The 20,318-nt window shown below is 41.9% G+C and overlaps 1 long non-coding RNA gene across 1 annotated transcript in view; it reads right to left on the minus strand.

The window, feature by feature from the left end:
* Nucleotides 1-19,902, minus strand: part of LOC117244119 — a 120,621-nt gene extending 100,719 nt beyond the window's left edge. Inside the window, exon 1 of the long non-coding RNA XR_004496607.1 lies at nucleotides 13,903-19,902. This is a non-coding gene — a long non-coding RNA (uncharacterized LOC117244119). The remainder of the gene's footprint in view (nucleotides 1-13,902) is intronic.
* Between the last annotated feature and the right edge of the window lie 416 nt (nucleotides 19,903-20,318).

Raw genomic sequence — 20,318 nt, forward strand, 5'->3', positions numbered from 1 at the left:
ACCACGGAGAACATTTCATTTGTTTGCAGTATAAAATAAACTTGTTGAACACATAAGATGGGCATTATTTACAACTTTCCAAATTCAGAAAGAGAAGTCATTCTTCTTTACAAGCAAAACATTTTGCCAAAGAGACACATAAAATGGAAATATGTTTGTTTCTCCCAAATGCTGAAGGCTTGTCTGCAGATAAAAATACAGCACACTCTGCCTGTAACTACAGCTACCCCTGTACAGGCTCCAGAAACCAGCTACAGTCACACAAAATTAGCTGCTCCATTGCAGTAACATATATAAAATGCTTATACATTAAAAATCTTGAATTTTAAAAGTCTTTGTCTTGCTCCAGGAATCCTGATGCCTATTTCTTAGATCCTTGGGGAAATCAGAAAGCTACTAGACAAGTTAATGCTTTGAAGCTGTAATTTAACAGGTTTTTTTAAAAGAAATTCTTTCTTTTAATTTTTTCTTCCCAAAGAACTTGGCATATTTTAAGCAGAAAATTATAATAATAATTATGGATATATTGACCTCTTTGTACTCTTAGGCTGGCCACTCAAGTGAAGTAGATTTAACCAGCTCCCTGTAGGTTTCCATCAGCTTCCCACGTTTCTGTGCCATGGCACTTCTTGCATTCATCCTGCAAGCTGCCTAATGCACCTGAAGGTTTGAATCACTAAGGAAACACTTTCCCAGGCCATTTTGTCACATTTTGTGACAAACTGGACAGGAATAAACCACCCAGGCAGCCCCAGCCTGGCTGTGAACACACTGCACTCCCCTTTGGGGCTCTCAGAGCCCAGCTGCAGCTTTCTGTGGAGGTGATGCAAGGGAGGTTTAAGATTTTTAACTGCACTGTTTAATTTTTCAATCAATAAAAATGGACAGGTCCCAACAATATAATTTGCACTGCTGGTCTCAGTGAGTAGCTCTCTGATGCTGCTGAGGCTTTGAATGAGCCACAAGTCATTATCCAAAGCTGTTTGATATTGGGGAAGAGCCTGAAATCACCTGTCAGCCTTTGGATCAGGCCCCATAGGTGTGATTTTGGGAAAGCTGAAGGACCACAGAGATACCTGAGTGGCACATAACACAGTGTAATACTGATCTACATTAAACTGTAGGTCTGTAATATAAATAAATCAAATAAAAGGAAACAACTTCTCTTCAAAACAAAATAACCCTAAACCAAACTATACCTGAGACAAAGGTCAGCGTAACTTCAGAGACCAGAAAAATATCTGGGGCTTTGGCATTATTACAATAATAATCAGAGGAAGTTCTGGGGAAATACCTTAACTTTAAATTTCTCATGCAACTTTTCCTTTCAGCCAGGAAATGTTACATCTCCTATAGCTGGGGAGTTATTTCCATATAGTTATTTCCATATATAGTTATTTCCTATAGCTGGAAATAACAGACAATGAGTGGACATACAAAAATAAGAAGCAGTTCCTGTACTCTGGAGCTGCTGCTGTAGCTTATACCTCATCTCTAAAGATCTGGCACATTTTTCCTGCATAAAGCAAAGCAAAAAAGGAAAGAGGTGTGTGAGTGTGAGAATAGATCATGGAGTTGGCACCTGTGTCAATCTAAGTGATGCAATTGAGATGTTCCTCCACTGAAATCCTACCCTAGGACTGTCAATGGCAGATAAAGAGCTCCCATTACTTTCAAGAATAAGAACATGATTCACAATAAAATACACTTTGGATTGAAAAACTGCATTTATGTCCAGGCTTAAGCACAGAGAAATCAGTTTCTTAACACTCTATCTCTGATCTGAATGTCCGTTCTTCACACACGTTGTGCCCATTTAAGTCAAGAGATTTACCACAATGAAAGAGAAGTGTCACCCCAGAGGCTTCACTGTGTTTATGTGTTTAAAGACAGAAGAAAAGAGAAAAAATGAATAAAAGTCCTTTTCTTATACCTTTCTATCCTCTCACTAGCATGCTATAACATGTCTGTAATACCCACTAAATTCATTTCCCAGCCCTGGCAAATGAAGCCTTTACCTTGATGTGCACAGACAAATAAGAAGTTTAATCATTATTAGCATTAAAGAATGAAATGTCCCACCAATTCAACACTGAAGTGGTGAAAGGAAGTTTTAACATGGGATTTCCTGGGGTATCTCTCAGTAACTGTTTCAATCCCTTCCAGCTCACACATTTACATGTAACCAACCTCACAGGGTTGTAACAACTCCATAGGGTCTCAGCCCTCTGTCAAAAAGTCTGCTTGGAAGAGTCTTGAAATCCTGACATGAAGATGGCACAGGAAAACATCCCTCCTCCCTTCCCAGGAACAGGATGTTCCTCTGGGGGAGAATTTAGAAAGCAACACTGAGAGGACTTTGTGAAGCAATTTCATGGGATGGTGTTTAGAGAGAAAAGCTGAAAAGAAAAAGGAGCTGGTTGCTCTCTCGGTCCAGCTCGTGCTGAGCAAAAGGAATGCTCGTAGTAGAACCTAAATTCACCTGTTAGGAAGGCAGAGAAAGCCCAGGAAAAGCTCTTACAGCTGATGGGATCAGGGAAGGAGGGACATGTCAGCCACATTTGATATTAAACAAACCACTGGGTGCTCAAAAGCAGATTCATTTCAGAGAGCCAGAGGGGGAACAGCAGAGCTGGGAAGCACCCAGGCCTTGAGTGAGCGAGGAGACAGCAGGACACAAATTCACCTCAAGTGCTGCTGTGCCACCAACCCCTAGGCCCAGTAACCAAGACAGTCCTCAAAAACACTTTAAACTTCACCTTCTCTTGACTCACACCAAGCTTGAAGGATTTCCTTTAGCCAGGGCTGGTTCTCAAGGCAGACAAATCCAGAACTCCGTGGCAGCATCCCCAACACACAAACTGCCTCTACACCTCTCCATTCCTGAGGGATCCAGGAGTTACCCTGCCTTTCTTCCTAGCCTCAACTTCAGAATCAGCTGCATCACTCCTACCAAAGCTTTCCAAAGCAGGAGCCTCAGCACACAGCTGGAGCAGACAACTTGTGCCCAGGCAGTTGAGGTTTACAGAGCTGTGAGCGACTGAGGATGGGTCAGTGCCACCCTGGGGCTCACAACTCACCTTCCCTCCTCACTAAAAACAGGAGCAGTGAATGACCTCCAGAGCAGTGAGTAGATGTGAACAGCAGTTAAAAGTGTGTAAGAAATGAAAACATTATTTATGACTCAAATACCTGAAATGGAAGCTCAAAACCGTTTGTCTCCTGTTTAAACATGGAGATTTTGCTGCAGTGACCAGCTAACCTGTGCCTGGACTTCTGGACCCTAAGCCTTCTGCAAATCCCATTCATTCCTCTTTGTTCCTTTTGCTAATATTGGCCTTTTTAATCTCCCTTCATTTGGAAGCACCAGCCCTCCCAATACCTTTAACCACCCTCATTGCACTTTCATTGAAATCAATGGGGCTTTGCAAATTACCGTTGTAGAGCTGAATCCATTATGCCCATTACAGATTTAAAAACATGATGACAAGAATCTCATCTGCACGCACAACTCCCTCTCTTCTGCTGTAAATAACTCAGCCAGATCATTTTTTAAATCCTGAAGTGCCTAAATTAAAGACTAACAATATGCAAAATTTCATCTTCAAATAAGTCTCTGGCTTTCTTTTTTTTTTTTTTTTTGTAGCTCAGATAACACAGCACTTTTCACAGACTCAGCTAAACTGTGATAGCTTTTGTTTGTTTTGCCTTGTTTCTTGTTTAAAAATGGATAAAGGCATGTCGGGCCAATTTCATTTAAATGGGATTTCGGTGACTGAGAAGTGAAATGGCAGAATTTTGGTTCTACATAATGTTAATAAGGAGAATTATCAATCCAGCATCACTGCACAGCCCTTCCAAACAGGCTCTGACAACTCCTAATCACACTAAAAACCCCATTTCCCCTCATTAGTGCCAGCAGGGAGGGAAGCAGCAGAGTTCCTTGGATGTCACCAGGCTGAGGCTGATTTCACCATGGGACAGCTCTGAGCTTCCACACTGATCTCTGCAACCTTCTCCAGGGCCTGTGGCTGCCTGACCCCGCCTCACAAAGCCTCAGGAGCTGGGATTTCCTTCCTGCTGTTCCTTCCAAGCCCTCCAGAGCTGTGCCACCAGGGCAGGGTGACTGAAAGCCCCCAGCTGCCGTGCCCTGTGCTGGGGATTTGGGGATTCCTGCTGCCAGGTCTGCCGCAGAGTTTTCATTTGTGCCCTGTGGTGGCGCGAGGGAGGGAAGAGGAGGATAAAATGCAAGGGAAACACGGGGACAGGGAGAGTGTCTGATGCTGTTCCCTTTTCTGTGGTGGCCCAGGGACACCAAGGACACATCCCAGGCCCAATGAGGAGCCTCGTGCCACGTCCTTTGAGGCTGTTGTCACCTGGCCAGCACAGCCCTCCCAGGAGCAGCAAGACAAGACTCTGTGGAAGGAATAAAGCGATTTTCCCCAAGGAACTTTCCTCCTCCTGTGGGTGGGAATGATTTAGCCCATTGTGCAGTCTCCACCACTGTGTAATTTATATTCACTGGGGTGCCAGAACTGCACAGTCTCCTCTAAATATAAGCAATTAACTCCCATTAGCATTAGTGGGAATCACTCAGGAGACTATCCACCATTATTGATTACCTCTTTTTTTGTACCAACTCAAAAAAATGTACAAAGAGAAGAAAATCACATAGTTAGTGGCTTTGGCTAAGTGAAGGCAGGCAAATAAGATTCATTATCATTCTTCAGCTAAACAGTGGGGCTTATTAGAATGTAGTTCATTTACATACTTTGATCTGATGGGTGTAGATACCTAATTATACAGCAGCCAGCAACTTATTTTTGATGTTTTTTATTAATTAATATTCAGCATTATAATTAAATGCTCAGGCTGCTCTTCTGCAATTTCTTTTTTTCTTCTTGTTGTTATTTCTAACACAAAAATAACTTTAAAAACCTACCTGTGAAGCCCATGAGCAGCAACACCATGCAATGATATGTACTCCATCACTTGTAAAAAATGTGGCTGTGAGGGCAAAAGTCTGTGTGGGCATACCCAGATTTTGATCTCTCCCCTGCTGGGATGGAGTAGAAGCTACAGAATTTAGGAGATATTCGAGGTTTGCACGATCTGCCTCTGCCAGAATTCTCTTGTTCTGAGCAGCTCAGAAGTCTCCTCTGCAAAGCAGGAATCTCTGCAGGAAAAGAGATATCCATCCTGCTAAAACTCCAGGAGTTGCCTGATGATTAGGTCATTAAATAAACCAGCCATGAGAGCTGAATTATGTACAGATCACTATAAAAGAAATAATGAAATAAATAGCAAGTGAAGCTCACTAAGCCTTGGAATACAAAGAACTTTTTGCAGACACTGCCAAGCAAGCTGAAAAATTAATTTACTATTTGTTCCCAGTTTTGTTACGATGGTATCTTCACAAGTCTGAGCCATTAGCATGTGAGTTTCCAATTATCCTCTGAGCCTGGTAATGTCCTGTCATTCACCTCCAGGGATTTATGTCAGGATCCAACTCGGTTCCTAAGTGATCTTCCAGCGGGACAGAATGACAGCACCATTATAGCTCCCTCCAGCAGATGATGGTAATGATATTATTATTCCCCTGATCAGCTTGGTGATGATTGTTTGAACTTTATCAGTATTAATAGAGAAAATAATAAAGGTATTAATATTTGAAAGCTCTCTGTATTGTGTTTAGTATCATATTATTGCTACATTTTATGGCAAGTACTTTGACATTTCAGTGAATTTCCATTTACAGTATTACCACTATAATCTACTCATTTTATAATTGCTTCTGGATAGTTGTAAGGTTTAATTTCTGATATTTCCTCTCAATAAAGAAACCTGCATATGAAATTAATATACAGTTATCCTCACAAATTTACATTGTTAGCCTAGCATTGTGGGGGGTTTAAAACAGCCAAAAATATTCTGTGTGACTACTGGAGCAAATAAACCTTATTGACTTGTGGGGTTCCACGGTGGCCAAGATTGCTTCTAATTCTGCAGAAGTATCTTCTCCATCAGAGCTATGAACAACATCCACAGAAAAGGGCAAGAGCTGCTGAGCAACCCAGGCTGAGATTTTCAGAAGGAATTTCCAAGATGGAGAAAAACACATCAAACAATCACCCTGTGCTGGGAAGGAGTCAAAAAGAGCAGAAAATCTTCTGTCCAGGAAAAGGTAGCAGGCATAATGACTGGGTTGGGATAGAGCCATCCCACTTGGATATAACCTGGAAATATTTGATGGAGTGAAACAGCTGCTAAAGAGCCTGGGAAATGAATTTTCTGGATTTGCCCTTTGCCAGGGGCTGGGCCAGGAAGCAAACAGAGAGGAGCAATGGAGATGGACACACTGGAGCTTGTGTGGAACACAGGAAAGATACAGAGAACACAAACCAGAATTTGCACCTCGTTTCTGCCTTGATGGTACTTTTTGAAAGCATTCTAGCAAATATTTATACCCTGTGCCACATGAACTTCTTCAGAGCAGTGTAGCTGCTCCTGCAGAACTGCAGATTTCATCCCAGTATCTGCACACAATTCTGAGTCACTTCAATTCTTCTTGTAACAGCTTGCACAAAGTTAATAAAGCTACAATTTTGCAGAGTTACAAGCCCATATATTCTGACTGCTCACACCCCTTTTTTCTAAAGGGAAATAAAAAGAAAACTCTGGCTTTAAGGAAAACACCAGCAGTAGTCTGCCACCTCCTTAGTTTTATGAGTGAGGAATCAAAAAGGCAAAGTTGGTAACTATTTCTCATTTTGAGGTTCAGCTTAAGCTGGTTTTTTTTGCTTTACTCTCTCAGTTCCAGAGCAGCTTGTAAATCAATGTCAGACACATCACGTGAGAAATCCTCCATGAAATGTTTCTAGAACTGAGGGATACCCAGTGAGATGCACAGGTAGAAAATACCTCTGATATTTCATATTGCCAGGAGCTCTCTTGAGAGCCAAAAATGAGGTGTGAGGAGGGATGGCAGATGTGCAGGGGAAAGGGCTTCAACAACAGCCAGGTCACTGTGACTCATGGCACAGGATAATGGTGGCTCTTGGGAGCCCTGATCACCCATGAGAAGCTTTTAAACAGAAAAGACAAACTGTTTATACAAAGGCCAGGGTTATTAAATAGAGCCTGGATCCAGATATCTATTTCAGACAAAGGGCTAAACCCCAACACTCAAGAAACTCTTTTGGTTTTAAGTTTTGCTCTTAAAATTCTCGCTGTGTAAGACATGAGATTAAGAGGTCTGTTCTAAGGATCTGCTATCCAAACACAGGATTCACTTGCATTATGAAATCACCAGGGATGGAACTGAAAGTTCAAAACCTCCTCTGCCATGCCTTTATTACCTATCAACTCATGGAAATGCCAACACCCAAGATCCCAGCATTTCCTGTTTTCAGCCAGTTCCTGGCACAGACCTGGACTGAGCATCACCCATACAAGTTTTTTCCCCAGCCTTCAGCTTGGCCACCTTTGTTTGCAGGCTCCGAGGGCAGGAATTGCTGACATTCTCCAGGAAGCCAGCAAACAGTGCTAAGAGAGTCTCATCAGCCCAGGATGTCCTGTGGCTCTGGAGCTCTGTACCAGGGCTGAATTTGTGCCCAAGTCAGATTGCAGTAGCAGGAACATTAAAGGAAAGCCCTGGGCTGGCGGCTGCCTCACAATTGTATTTACAATAGCCTCTCTGCCTTTGTCAGGCTTGTTCTCCATGGAATTGCATACCCACTTAAGGTTATGAATTTGATTTATCTGCAAGATTTGAGGTGAGTTTCAATCCTTGTGGAAGCAACAGAACGATGGCAGGGAGCAGGAGAAGATGCAGGGAAGATATATCTGTGTGGGAATTTACCACCCGCAGCTTTGTCAGGGCCCTGCAGTGCTGATTTGCAGAGCTTTGTGATACACATTTCTTGTGTGGCCACTCCTAAATTAGTTCAGATTTACATCACTGTGGGCAGCATGAGAAAATACAGATCTGAACCAGCAAAACCAACACGTGCTGGGACTGAGGTGTCAGGAAGCCCAGATGGATTGTGTCACCTGCATTTCTGGCTCTGCAGCACGCTCAAGCTGACTTCTGTGGGGTTACATTACAATTAAATTGATTTCCCACAGCATTAATTTCATAGCCATGTTTCAAATTGCTTAAGGCTCTGTCCAGAATAATGCTGAACTTGGGACAATAAAAAAGTGGAGGCGTTTTGAATGACTCTAAAGATGTCACCATGAGACATTGCAGGAGCAGCTTCTGCTCAGTGCAGTGGAACACAGGCTGCACTTTTCCACGGATCCCATGGAAGCAGCAGCCCCAGAGGTGAGGAACTGTCTTTTACAGCAGACTCCAAAATGCTGTTTATTGTAAAGCTGGAATGCACTTCAAAGCTGTTTCCAGCTGACATTCCAAGTGTAGCTGAAGGCACTTTACATCCTATTGATGACCTTGGATCACTTGGCAAAGTCTCCCAGGTGCAGGTTCCCAAAATACAATCTGCACCCAGTTTTTGGATAATACTAAAATAGCATCCCCAGCTACATCTTAGTTCCATTTTTCTGCCATAGACCTAAATCTTGCATTTTTCAAATCAGTGGGAGGTTTGCTTGAGGAAGAAATAAAAGATTAGAGCTGCAGAAAACACAAAGTCAGTAATTTGGCAGCCTGATTTTATAATAATCTTTGTCTAATGATTATTTAATATTGTACTAGGCTATTTAAAAGAATATTCTACAAAGTATTGGAGCTTCCTTTTCAAAGCCTGTGTAAAATGTGATTTGTAATTAGTAGCTTTAGATATGCAATGTGTGTGAGAGAATATTAGTATTCCATAAAAGCTGCTGTCAGTATAAGTTATATGAAGAAGCACAAAATAATATGAATACTTAATAGCCAAAATACTTTATTTAAAATTTATTTACTAGATTTTATAGCTCCACCTGAAGAACTTCAGAATTTTTTTTTTTTTCCTTTAAATTCTGTTCTGAATAAATGATTTAGGAACTATGACCATAAATGACCTGAGCACTAAGGGAATGTATTAAAATTTACTTCTAAGTACTTCAAAGCATTTCACTTTATTCACATATAGATACTGGATTTATTCACCCAGCTTGTTACAACAGCTCTGGAAACTACCACAGTAAATGTTCATTAAATATTCTGATATTTACAGTAGGATGCAATAAATTCCAGTGACTGATGGCACCGCTGGCTCTGAGTTTGGAGTGTGGCCAGTTCCTTACAAATTCCAGGTGCATCCATGGCTGTGCAGGAGAAGGGGAGCAGATTTTTTGGGAGCTGGAGGTGTGTGGAGAGCCCAGCTCAGGCGCTCAGCAGGCTGTGCAGCAGAGGGCACTCACACTCTATGGAACAGGCGCTCCGCACCGCTGGCCAGCCCGGCACGCACAGCTCTCCCTCCCCTCTGCTGCACAGTTCCATACTCATCTTATGCCAGCTCCCTCGGAATTATTGCAAGAAAGCTAAGGGGGAAAAAAAAGCCTTGCACCATTTGTTTGCTCGGACCCTGCTGCACAGTTCCATACTCATCTTATGCCAGCTCCCTCGGAATTATTGCAAGAAAGCTAAGGGGGAAAAAAAAGCCTTGCACCATTTGTTTGCTCGGACCTCTGAAACCTCCTCACACACATCCTAAGAGTCTCAGGGACAATCCTGTGGGTCTTAATCCAATCCTTGAAGAGCTTCCCAACAGGCACAGGGAGCAGGATTTGGTCATCAGAGAAGGAAAGAACCAAAAATGTTTCTTAAACTGCCTGGAGCTGAAGCAAGAATTTTTTTAAGGCAGCAATAACATCAGCACTGGTTGTGATCCTGTGATCCTGACATGCTGCTACTAAACCGTGAATATTAAAAGAATATCTAAATTATTGAGTCCTGTGTTCCCTAATGTTGTGCCATGGGTTGATTTCTCCCTCCACAAAGGAGTTTTCTCAGCATATTCCCTTTCTGTCCTAGATAAAATAATTTCTTATTTTTCATCTACTTCTGGAAAGTAATGGCATGGTGAAGAATGTGATGTGTGAGCTACAGATGGCACCGAAAGAATCCAAGAAATCTAAAAATACCCTAAGTTTTACAGGAGAGGTTTCATAAGGTGCCTGTCTCCTCCTTGACATCACTATTCAGCTGGCTATTGAAATGGGACTAATTTAATTAAGAGAACAGCTCAGATAAAACATTTTTGTCAGATTCCCCAAGTCCTATTCACCTTGCTTGAGAACTCAAGCAAGTCTCCTCTGAAGCAGTCCAGTAGCAGAGCTCCCGTCATGCCAGCTTCGCTGAGCACAGCCACAATAGGAGCAATTGGCACAAAGGAAACTGCTGAAGTTAATGTAAAGATTATCATATTATTTTTCCAATGCTGACCCAACGGTCAAGGCAATTGCTGGCAAGAAATTGTTCGCTGCAGTCTTGATCTTTCACTCCTCAAAAGCTCCAGGTGAGTTTTATTTGCAGTGTTTGGTCCTGAAACCCTCACAGCTTGCCACGAGATGATTTCATTCCTCTGCTTTCTCAAGTAGCTGAAGCAAAAGCAGCTATTTCTAAGCAATAAACAGCAATTGTGGGTTTGGGCTATATTTTTTGAGGATTTTTTTGTAAGAAACATAAGCAGAATGGTGAGACTATTCCAGGAGTTAAAATACAAACCAGGTTGTTAATTTGACTGCGCTCTCCTAGCATGTAATTTGATTTCCTAATGATAAATTTCTGATCTGGTTTCAGTAGGTAATCAAATACCACAAATCCACTTTGCATTTTAAAAAGAATGGTGTATTTTATAGGAAAGAGAAAAAGCTGGAGAAGATAGGTTTGTGGCTAAACAATAGAGTTCTTCAGATCCCAAACAGCATTTTCCTAACTGTATTCCATAAGTGCTGGAGAAAGGTGGGGAAAGAAAGGGAGCCAAGGAGAAAAGGGTTAATAGAAGTTTTCCAATCTATCATTCTCAAAGTAAACACATAAACAACGAAGAAAAGCCTCTATCTGACCAAGGGAGAAGAGTGTTAGAAGGATGTAATGGAATCCCTGCAGCATTTCAAACTCTACTTCAAATCTAGGTCTCTTTCCACATCCCATGTTCATTGCTTGCAGCAAAACTGGGTTCCTTTAAAGAGCATGTCCCTTTATCATCATAGAACCAGCAGTTTCAGATTTCATACTTGTGATCTCAATAGCTGGCGGGAATTTATATTCAGAACACAACTTTGGTGTATAAAACTGGGGGGGAATCTCTGACAATGTATTTGTGTATCAACCAGTAATCTGAGAGGGGATGGGGTATTTTTGCTGTCCCAACATTGTTTTTCAGATGTTAGGAAAAAAAGAGGAATACTAAACAAACAAGCAAGAATTGCTCTGTGTACTGTTTGAGAAATACTAAGGATGGGTCACCATTAACTGTTTAGTGCTTTTTTGCTGAGGGACTGTTTCCTAAGGAAATGTGCTGGCTGCAGCCTTTCAGCCTTGCCTGGTAAAGCCTTCAGTGGAGAAATCCCTGGCTTAGCACCTCTAAGTTTGTGTGCACATACAAACACTTGCACTGCTCATTTACCCTAATTAACACCCTGCAATTTCTCCTGGTTTGATAACTTGTAAGGGAGCCTGCTCAAACGTCAGTCTTCCTTGGGCACTGCACATTTTTGTCCTGTACAGAGGATTAGTGACACACTCAGGTGCACACAATGTTCTTGGGACTTGGCAGGATTAAGCTCAGAATGTTTTTCTCCTTCAAAACTCTTTAAAAGTCTCGACAGCACCTTTTGCCCTCTTTTCTCTATAACCTATTTCCAAAGGAGACACATGATGCAGCTTTCAAGCCTTAGTCTTTCTTTTCTAGTGGTTCAGCTTAAAACAAGTCATCTTTCTATCCCCCTAAACAGATAAAAAAATTCCTCCAGAACCCTGAGAAATGCATATTAATAAAAACAAATATGAACCCACTTTTCCATTATTTTATTTTTTTTTTCCTAGTGAGGCCTGTGGTCAATCTCATATAAAAATCTCTGGGAAAAATGGAGAAGTGTGATCAAAGGTAGATGTTGCTGTACCCCTGATCCCACAACGTAATCCCAAAGAGGAGCCCTGAGCTGGAATTCCTGATGCCAGAAGAGACACTGTGAATCATGGAGAACTTTAGGAAAGCAATAAGATCTCTCCTTCAACAAAAACAGTTGCCCCCACATGAATCCCACTCTTGGCTATTTTGCACTGGTGTACTGACTTAATCAAGGAGGTAACTTAAGTTGAATGTCCTGGCTTTGGAGAGATTATTGGCATTATTTACCTTCTTTTTTTTTTACCTACCAGATTTTTAATTAAATTAAATTCCCCATGCCTGGTTAGCTATAAAGTGCATATTACTTACCTGCATCTTCAGATCTTTTACAGTCCTGAGGGTAAATCCATAATTAGTTGGTTTTGTAAAATGCATATTATTTACTTGACAGGCCAGAGTGGCTCTAGAGGAACTGTCCTCATGTCTTGGTTAAGTGCATAATTAGGCAGGTTTTTTAAACCTATGTTATGTTCCCCACATTGAAGCCATTGCACTCCATTTGTTAAATATTCATACTTCTTTTTTTTTTTTTTTTTAAAATGTATTATTTACTCAATCGGTCAAGACAGCGTGTAATTATGTATTTAGAACGTGTGCAATGCATAATCAAAAATACTCATGAAAATGTATGGAAAAAATTACTTTGCACTATTAGGGCATTTTTAGGCCACTGTGTCCTCCCCATTGTCTCTCAAATACCAAGTATGTTCAGAACAACTATTTAATGAAAAAAGTGTTCAAAACCAAGCTCTACTTAACAGGATACTTGCATGTTGACCTAAGCTTTTAGACTGATTTCATAAATAACAGGAGCATTTGTGCTATTTAGAAGAGAATAAAACCTGATTTTAGAATCCTACCTCCTCAGTCTTTTGGGACAGATTCTCTCCAGGATAAAGGAGTGTTGTTCCACTGAAGAAGGCACTGGCATGTTGATCAGCAAAGCAGAGATGTCCTAAAACCAAGAGCTATGCTCCTGTCGATGCAATAGAGACCTTTGAGGGTGACCATTCCCCATGGAAAAAGCCTGGCAGGAAACTGATATTTCCATGGGACTCAGATGGGGGACACTGGATGTGCACACATGAGGATTTCATGGAGCTGAAGTTGAGGGACGTGAGGTGGTGAACAATGTGATAAAATCTGGAGAAGGTTTGAAACTACCAACAGGGGTTGAAGTTAAATAATCAGAGAGGATTATTTATTTATTGGGACATCCCTGATCTTGTATCGCCCTCAGTGCTGCAAAACCGAAGGAGAATGGTGTGATGTTTAGTACCTTGTCAGGTCCCAGCTGTTCAGAAAGGGTGACACATCAGCTTCTGGATGGAAAGAGCATCTTCCTAAGCATCTGCTGTTCATCTACTGGGGGCAGCTAAACAAGAATTCATCCTCCTCTCCTCCCATCTGCACCTCCCAGCCTGTGCCTCCATTTCAGACAATCCCTGTAGCTCCCAGCCCCTGGCCAGGTGTGGAGTCAGACAGAAGCTGCAATGCCTTGGGGGTGGGCACCTCCTCCAAATCACAGCTCAACACCAACAGCAACGGAAAGAACAGAATGTCCCATCCTGTCACACAGCCCAGGAAAGTGCCAGCTCCCCTTAAAACCTCCTTCACACTCCCTGGAGTTCCCTCCTCGCCCCAAGTGCTGCAGCGAGGCCAAGCTCCACCCCAAACCCCTGATGTATGGCACGAGGAACTTGCCATGAGCAGAATGTGCCTCCTTTCTGGAATCTGCTCAGGTTATGGGCACACAATCAAATGCAATCAAGGCACAGCAGCTAAACAAGCCAGCACCTGGCAGCTGGGCCTCTAAACCTACCTCTGGAAGTGCCTTTGTGTTCCTCCCAGAAGCCTGTTATGGGAAGGGCCATGCAGGGAAAGATGCTGCCTTCACCCCTGGTTTGTTGGGCTGTTCATCACCCCTCTGCTCCATGTCACCTTCACATTTCAGCTGGCAAATCCAAATCTGGGAGTGCTCTTATTTGCTCAGGTGGAAAAAAAAAAAAAGGAGAGAAAAAAATTATCAGGTGGTTTAGTTAAAACAGATCTCAAAAGCAAGTGCTGCATGAGCACTGAATTGCAGGACTGATGGAATGTTCTTTTTCTCCCTGGACAGCTGTTTAAGCTGGTTAGGGTGAAAACCTCTAGGACATAAGCTGGGAAGAAATTAAGCCACTCTTGCACAGCTCTGGAACAGCTCCAGCCCACCCTGGCTGCAAAGGAAAACATGCAGCCTTAAATCCCAGAGGAAAGGGTCTCAATTTCAGTTGGTACTCTCAATAAATATGGAAAAGAACATGCAAAGCAAAACCAGACAGGTTCCTTAAACAAAGACTGTGATTAATTTTAAACTATGTTGTCCAATCATATTGATCATTATGGCCACTTGCATTTACTAGAACTACTGGAGTTTTCCTGTTTTGTTTCTTTACTTCAACACAAAAACAAGGCCTCTCTCCCACAGCTGGCTAGATATTTCCCGAAATAACACATGAGTGGTGGCTATTTTACCCAGCAGGTTCCTTTATCACCACAGAGCAGGAAAGTTGACAGGCTTTGTGTCTGAAATGTAATTAGCTTGTGGGAGTACAGTCATAATGAAAGCAAAATTTACATTATTGCAGACGTGATTGTTTGCTCTTTCAAAAAGGAGCAAAAAGTGAATTCCAAGGCTGGTGTTTGGGGGGCTTGTTCAGTCAATATCCTCAGGTGTCCTGTACTTCTGCCAAGGGGATGGGAAGCATGGAGTTTTAGGCCAGGTTTCTTTTTAAAGTTTTAAGACCTTGAAAAAGAAATGAGTGATAAAAAATGAGCAAAAATTTGTTTTCTAGATGCTTTTGTACCTGTTGGCCCCTATAAATATTTCAAAAAGCGAATAGCCTTTACTCAAACTGATTTTTTTGAGAGGTTTTCCACCTATGGATAGCATCTTTCCAGGAAAAGGAAGGGAAGCAGGAAATTCTTCCTGCTATAAGGAACTTCCAGGACTGCTATAATATACTGTAACAGCAGCAGTTTCAGGACCTGCATGGAGAGATCCAGAATCACATTGTGGAAAAAGGCCCTGAGATTTAAAGGTCATTTTTCCTTTGAAAGCAAATTACATTCTTTCTACCAGATGTTCCTCTACCTGCTTCCAGGCAGGACACAGTGAAAGAGACTCCAGCCACCTCCTCCAGTGCTGCTATAACCTCCCTGACCAGGAAGGCTTTTTTAAAATCCATCCTGGCTCTTGCTACTTTCAGTCCATTGCTTTGTCCAGCAGAGACAGGGAGATTTATCTATGTGAAAAGAGCAGTCTTGCTCCCAGACATCAGTGCCTCAGGCTCAGTAACCCATTTCCTTTAATCTTTGTGGGCCATATTTTCTGGGCTTCTGATTTATTCTCCCTGCTCTCCTCTAAACTGTGTCCTGCTCATTCAAATCTTTCCCAAATTGCATTGGCCCAAACAGGATGAAAAGCTCCAGGTGGGGCCTTCTGAGGAATGGGAAATCAATGCAGCTCCTCGCAGATGTTCCCCAAGAGCTGCTCTCCAGGCACTAAAACTAAAGAGGGACATAAACAAGGTTTTCTCTACAAAATATTGGAGGCTGTGTTGTCTCAGAAACCAGCAGTGGACTGAAGAGGGTCCTTACTGAAGTGACACAAGCAGCATTAGCATGAATCCCATCATGTTCTCATATTTCCCTTTTTCCTACACAGACAGGAATATTACCACAAGGGGAAGAGAAACGTGTTTTTACATTTCTCTGTATGCAGCCCTGTTGATCTTGTCCAGGAAAAAATGTGTCAACCATTAGATTCTATTTTTGAAGCAAGAGGTCCTTCCAATTCAGCAGGATCAAACCTGTCTTTAAGAGTGTGTAGCAAATAAATCACCTGAAAAATCTCTGTACAGAAAAATCAGCAAGTTTAGTGAAAGTTATTAACTCCAATTTCCCCAAGAAGACACAAATACTGTATCTGCACCCATGCTGTCAGCATTGATGCAGATTTTATTTTAATGTCATACAGGGACTGGTGTTATCATTGAGCATGTTGGTTGTAAATAGAAAATGCCATCGATTTGATGAAGAAAAAATAGATTTTCTTTCCATCTCCCATTGCAGAAAAGATTAGGAATTGTAGAATTTGGAAGTATTTTGCTTCAGAGCAGGGAAATCTGTGCATGTTCTTCTGAGAAGTGCAGTGAGTTTGTATCGTGCTGTGATCTAACGTAGCCAAGTGTGATCCTTCAGAGCCGATGCCACAGGACCTTCCCTGGTTTCTGTTTTGCAGATGAAATGTTCCCCTCCTGATCCACCAGCAGTGTTTAATCCCCTGGATACAGCTTGGGTTGAATGAACTGCCAACAATTGCAGGGAACTGCTGACCAACAGACACCACGGTCAGGATAAAATCAAATGCAGCGGTCAACACTCTGAGGTTTGATATTTCTTCTTGTCACTCTAGCCAATTAATCAGGAACTATTTCTTAATGAGTGGACTGCCAAACTGGTGTGATTATATCCTTTGAAGTAAAAGTAGGTCTCAATCTGCCTATTTGATTTTTATTTTTGCCTTTTCCTTAAATCAGCAAATCCTCTACATAGCCTCTTGCTGATTTTAAGAGGCATATGGTTCTTAATCCAGCGGTGTATGAATTATGGCAGTAAATGGCTTTGAAAGTGCCTCGAAAGCAAAAATATGGAAATTTCCCCCCCAAGAGACCAGGATGAGCAGTCATTATTTTTGCGATTGCAGAGAACACTGCCCAAGTGTTCCAAGACTCCGTGTGTGTAATTGTTTGTCTCTTTCTTGCTTTGAAGTATTTTTTTTTAACAGCAAAACCTCAGGCACACTCAAGGACAGCTTCCACAGCTTGGTCAAGAACACCAGCGTATCTACATATTCACTAAGTCATAAATCTTCTATACTTTGGCTATGCATATATGACACATGACCCTTATTTCTCCCTTGTGGTCGCAGTCTGAGAGACAATAGAGGTCCACTAAAGCACACAGCTTCCCTCTCAGGTAATATTTCATATATATCTCTTTACAGCCACCAACACATCAAGGTAACTGAGCAGCAGTCTGGGAGGGGAGTTTAACCATAATTGTCTGAAATTGTCTAATTTGGATAAAATGAGCAAGAAAATTCCCTCAGCTATTTGTTAGTATAATAATGTCATCTATATGTTTCCTGCCTCGTGGTGTTCTGCTTTGTAAAGGGGAATGAACTGTAGTCTGAATCCTTTGGATATTTGGTTCGATCTGGCTGTCAGACATTAATTAGTTTCATAGCAATCTCTCACTGCTGTCTTGTGGAAAGACAGCAAGACTGAAAAATAAGCCAGGATGACAAAGGGAGAGCTTGACTTGCTTCTGACCAAAGAAATCTGTCATTAAGAAAAGGTTCAGAACTCAGATCTGAGGCTCCTTTGCCTGCCTTGTGGGAGTACAGATGACTGGATTAAAACATTAATGTGTTATTATACACCAAATTGTCTCCTCAAAGAATGGTCTATTTGCTCATTTATTTCTATGTACATAAACAACTGGAGAGAGGGAGATTTCCAGGGCAGGAACTCAACCATGCAACTCTCACTAATGACAGTGGCTGTTAGGCAGCCAAAACCTCGAACGAGGCTTCCAAATTAACCTTAAAATAACATTACTGAGGCCTCAGTAGCAGCTCTGCAGTTAAATCCATATTAAAATTTGCACTTGGAGCATCACTAATGTCCCAGGATTTCCTACTCAAATTGCTTTGCATCACCTCCCTATTTTACATGCCGAGGTCTAATTCTCTGCTTTGGAGCAGCATCCTTTAACATGGGTACAAAGCACATTTGCAGCAGCAGCAGAAAAGTGCTGCTACAGAGCACAGAGTCGTGTCCTAACTCTCCAGGAGACAAGGGAATTTGCCCACGTGTATTTAAATATATTAACTTTCCCTCAAAAAGAAATTTAACCTGTTCCATTAAAAAATCTGGAGCCATTTTGCTATTTTTTCACATACTTGGTGATTCCTTCCTTCTATACCTTATCCTTCATAGTTCCTAAGCCTCTGTAAATAAAGCAGTTTTATTTACATTGCTAAGTAGAGACACTGCAGTTTTTAAAATGTTGATTGACAGGTTGAGTTTTTACATGGAAAATGTATATCAGGCTTACACAATACTACTCTGCAGAAGTAGGCATGATGATAAATTTCTGGTTGGTTTAAAAAAAAAAAAAATTAAAAAAAAACACAGTGGAGAAAAAAAGGAGGGGGACTAAACTAATCAAGGCTTCTTTGAAACATTTCATCCCCAGAGTGTTTTAAAGGACAAGTCGCAAGACTGGGGCTCTCTCAAAGAGATCATAAATATCTAGAGGAGTTTTGAAATGCCCCTTTAAGGGTGCTTGCTGTCCTAAAATTCCTGTATAAGTGTCCCTCATTCTCTGACATAATCCTGCAGTGCATCCCACAAGACTTTGTGCTTAACCTCAACTACAAAACGATGGTGAGATCATTAAAAGTCAGGTTTCACTCAAGTACGAAGAACATGCCAGATTCCTTGCTCAGTTTTTATAGGATCTTATTCTGCCTCCAACAATTTCAACATTAGCTCCTCAGACCCCTGGGAGACACTAAAGAGATTTTTGTAGGCAGCTCTGAGTGCTATTTACCGACACATTTACCACAAAACTGAGACCAGCTACTGGGCAAGAGCTTCCCTGTTGGGAGAAGGAAGTAGCCCTTCTCCCAAAATATTCCAGATGCTCTGTCACTCTGAACCCTAAATCAGGTTGGGGTGGCAGAGACATTGGGTGTTTTCTGAGATGGCTTTTTGAATTATGTCATGGGAAAAAAAAAATCCCTTCACTTGATTTATTTACAGTCTCTCTTCCTCAAAGGAAATTCAAATATCATGCATTAGGAAAAAAAAAAATAAAAAATCCCAGGCAACTGCAGTACAGTTAGAATTTTAAAGGCTGTGTTAAAGAGAGATTCCCAGATCCATGAGCACTTCTGAACTCGGTGCTCACACCCCAGTATCACCTGGGCCAAAACACGTTGGGCCACATTTCACAGAGTCACTTTCTGCTATTGCAGCCCCATGAGGGGCTGTAGGAAAAGCAGGACTGTAGGAAAGGCCAGCTACAGCTCTTTCCAAATCTCCAGCAGATTGTTTCCTGGTCTGTGGGTAAAGACACTTTCGATTCCATCCAAACTGGTTCACACGTTTTCTTAATAAGAACTCATGTCAAAACGTTTCAGTTGTCAGAATATTCACCTCTGAGCCTGAGCTTGTAAGTACAAGTCCACACATTAGTTTACCCATCAATATCCTGTCTGTATTTTTGTCTGTGCATTCCTAAAGTGCCCATCACCCTGATGCAGAGGTGCCAGTGCAAATTCTCACCCCGTGTTAGTTTGACAGCGCTGTCATCAGGGCTGGCTGGGCTTCAACTGAAATACAAAGCCATGGCTACTCCTGTCCAGCTCTGGGAGCTACTCTGGAAGTTGGTGGCTCCATGACAAAAGACACAGCAGGTCTAGTCCCATGCTCAGGTCACCCTTCCCTTCTACAATAAAACAGGTTATAAATCCCAAAGCTGAGCATAATCCTCATCACTGGGGAGGCTGGGAGATGGTTCACATGGGAAAACTCACTGGCAAGGTCTTAGGAAGACTTTTAGGTATGAGGAAAACAACCTATATAAATAAAACCTCTTCTGTCTTTTATCCTCCATCATCTTCCCAGAAAAAGCCATCTTTGTGTTCAGACAGCAACTAGAAGAGATATAAAAGAAAGCTCCTACAGCACCAGCACCACTTGAATGGCTGAATGCAGAATTAGAAACAGGCTTCGCTTCCAGGTGCAGACAGATGTCTGATGTGAAGATATTGGCTGTCTCTCACCAAAAGTGACAGGCATTTTGGTAAGGCTTTTCTTAACAGATGGCAAAACTTGGGTCCTACCGATTGCTGCAGGATCTGGAGGCACTCAGCACTCAGCAGGATCAGGCCCAAACATGGGGCTCAACACCAGGTTTCATCCACATTGTTAAGAAAAGTTATTGGTGTGAAAAGGGTGTTCAGGCACTAAGCATCAGATTCAGGGGGAAAGAAAAGACCAACAAACCTTAGCAGCGTATTGTGATGTTTTCTTTTGTATACCGTATCAATGACTGTGTGGTGTGCTCCCTGAAAACCCAGCCCTTGGTAATTGTCAGGGAACTTCATTCTGAGTGCAGGCTCTA

Source organism: Parus major, chromosome 3 (assembly GCF_001522545.3).
Source record: "Parus major isolate Abel chromosome 3, Parus_major1.1, whole genome shotgun sequence".
In the NCBI taxonomy this organism is placed as follows: Eukaryota; Metazoa; Chordata; class Aves; order Passeriformes; family Paridae; genus Parus; species Parus major.